The following is a 3,281-nucleotide window of genomic DNA, read 5'->3' as shown; positions in this document are numbered from 1 at the left end:
CTGAAGGTGGTGTGCCTGCTGCCCCAAAGACATCAAGTCTGTCTGAGGATGGTGTCATAAGCCAGGAAATGTAGACCCTGGGTTCTGGACCTGAACGTCATGTCACTAGAAGAGAGGGTGCCTCGCAACTCTTTTAAAAGCTCTTCCCGAGTCGCGGGCATTGTGCCAGGGGGCTTTACATACACGATCTCTTTAATCCTCACAAAATTCTCGTGAGGCTTCCTTCGTCCTTAAACTAGGGCTGTTGGTGTCAATCTCGCAGGAGACTTGAAGCCCTCTAGAAATTGCGAAGCATACCAACACAAGATATCCCTGATTTTTTAAATCTCTCTCTCTCTCAGACAAATTGAACAGCATTCTCATGTTGTATTTCACCTATAATGCCCATTTCAGTCGCTGTTGATGTTGTTGCCTGTGTCGGTGTGTTAGAAAATAAGGCCACTGATCCATTTATTTATTGGGCACTCACGGTGTGCCAGGCAGTGGCTGGATGCCAGGGACAGGATGGAGAACGAGCCAGAGGCGGGGCCTGGCTTAATGGAGCTTTCGAGGTCAGGAGAGGGCAGTTTATCAGGTTCCGGGCCCCCAGGGCAGAGCTGGTTTCCTACCAGGCCTAGCCTCCTTTAGAGGGCCCCTCAGAGCCCCACAGTGCTCCTGACAGGTGCACGGTGCTGTTGTCACTAGAGTGGGACCGGAATATCAAAGCCCTTAACCGGGGGGGGGGGGGGGGGGGGGGACCTCAAACTAATCTGATGGTAAGTAAGAGCATCAATTTTACTGATGGAAGACACAGATTAGTAATTAACAAGGTCACAAGTAATTGGGAGGGGCTGAGGGTTTGGAACAACCAGAAGATAAGTAGCTTTAAGAATAAGAACTTGAAGCAATACAGATTGAGAAAGATAAACATTTAAATCTCCTGGGCATGGGATTTGCCTGGGTTTGAGTTTCAGTTTGGAGGGAAGCTGGGCCACACTTTCTGTGAGTGTAAACCTTCTGGACCTTTTGCTGTGAGGCCAGCCCAGATCTAAGATAAGCTCTTGAAATGAAATACTAGTTTAGGTTATCCAGAAGCAAATAGAACGGGAAGATATGTTGGTCTGGGAAGTTTTGCTCATTCTTATTTATTTATTTAGTTATTTAGTTAAAGAGAAAGAGAGTGAGTTATTTAAAGAGAAAGAAAGTGAGAGGGGCTGAGGGAGAGAGAGAGAGAGAGAGAGAGAGAATCTCAAGCAGGATCCATGATCAGCATGGAGACTGAAGTGGAGCTCAATCCCACGACCCTGGCATCACGACCTGAGTCAAGGTCAAGAGTCAGACGCTCAACTGACTGAACCACGCAGGCACCCTATTCACTTTTATTTAATACCTTATTTATAAACCACGTGTTCCAGAAGCAAAAATTTCAGGTTAAAGAGAGATATGGGGTGGGGTGGAAATCTCTTTCTTCCAAGTCTCCAGAAGAGTTTGTCTGATGTGAAAAATAAATATTATGATCATGACAAGAAAAATTATCAACTATTGACAAATCTACTTAGACAAAGAAAGCCACTAGCCTTACAAGCAAGCATAAGGGGACCAGATGGCCAAGGGATAAAGGAAACTAAAGATAAACGGTTGAGTTGGAAAATAATCTCATTAAAGTATAAATGACTCGGCTTGGATAAGGGACAGCAGAGACAGTGGTCTGGCCTGGGAGGCTTCTTAAGACTCTGAGCCTACAGTTCCCGGTGTGAGCTCTGGAGTTTAAGATCAGACACCCCACGGTATACCCACGGTTACCCCTCCAACCGCCAGGGGGTGGCCGAAAAGTGAGACAGGGTGGGGAAAGACCTCTGGAAAAGTGCTGTGGAAATTCAAAAGTACAACGAAACCCGGGACTCAGGACACTGAGGATAGCCACACCTCCTGGGAATTATGGCCAGGTCACCCATTCGTCATCATACTAATGATCTAGACTTGGAAAGGCTGGCTGTCTGTCCTCTTCACATTTTGACACTTTCCTTCAGTGACCCAATCTTCCACAGCTCTGACCACCTGCATTAATATGCTAGACCTGTCAGGGTCACCTGAGTGGCTCATTCTGTTGAGCGTCTGACTTTGGCTCAGGTCATGATCTCACGGTTCATGAGTTAAAGCCCCACATCAGCCTCTCTGCAGTCAGCACAGAGCCCGATTCGGATCCTCTGTCCCCCTCTCTCTCTGCCCCTCCCCTGCTCACACACTCTCTCTCAAAAAGAAATAAAAACATTAAAAAAATCTGCTAGAACTATTATAATGTACCACAGACCAAGTGGCTTAAAGAACAGGAATTTCTTACAGTTCTGGAGGCTATAAGACCCGGATCACAGTGGTGATGAGTTTAGTTTTTCCAGAGGTCTCTCTCGTTGGCTTGCACATGGCCACCTTCTCTCTGTGCCCTCACATGGTCATTCTGTGCACACACATTCCTGGTGTCTCTTTCTGTGTCCAAATTTCCTCTTTTTATAAGGACACCTGTCTGATTGGATTCAGGTCTACCCTAATGGCCTCATTTTAACTGAATTATTTCTCTAAAGACCTTATCTCTAAATATAGTCACATTCTGGGGTGCTGGGGGTTAGGCTTCGGTCTATGGATTAGAAGGCACACAATTGAGCCCATCACACTGCCTTTGAAGGAGTCTCATGTAGGACGCAGGATAGTCTGTATAATGGGTAAGACTGATGCTGGCCAGACTGCCCAAGTTTAAACTGTCCCTCCATCACTTTCTAGGTTTGTGATCTGGGGCAAGTAAACTCTCTAAGGGACAGATCCCTTGCTTGTATCTCGGGCATACTTCGGGCTTTGGGAGGATGGAGAAGCTACCTCGCAGAGCTTGTGCCTGGTGTGTGAGAAGCGTTGGGCGTTATCATCTTGCTCTGCAGTCAGCTTCCAAGTCAGTATCTCTCTTTGTGAGCTCTCTTGGGTTCCATGTATGACCGTCCAAATGCCCTTGACTCTCTCCACGCCAATGCCATGCACTCACTCACTCCTCAAAATGATACTGACTTGGGGATCCTGTAGGATCTGGTCCACATAAGAGAGAGAGAGATCCTGCCTTTGAATCCTGACAGTCATTAGTGGGAGACCCAGGCAAGTAAACCCTAATCCTCAACACGATGTAATGAACGTTATGACAGACGTGTGTGCGGTTCAGTCTAGAAACACGTACAAAATGCTGTTAGAGCCAGTGGATGTGAGTGAACAATACATCCTGAGCAGCGTGGGAGGGGCGGGGGAAGGAGGGTGAAGTGACAGGG

Source organism: Puma concolor, chromosome A1 (genome assembly GCF_028749965.1).
Source record: "Puma concolor isolate L17-30 chromosome A1, mPumCon1.1.hap2, whole genome shotgun sequence".
In the NCBI taxonomy this organism is placed as follows: Eukaryota; Metazoa; Chordata; class Mammalia; order Carnivora; family Felidae; genus Puma; species Puma concolor.
Note: the sequence above shows the minus strand (reverse complement) of the source record.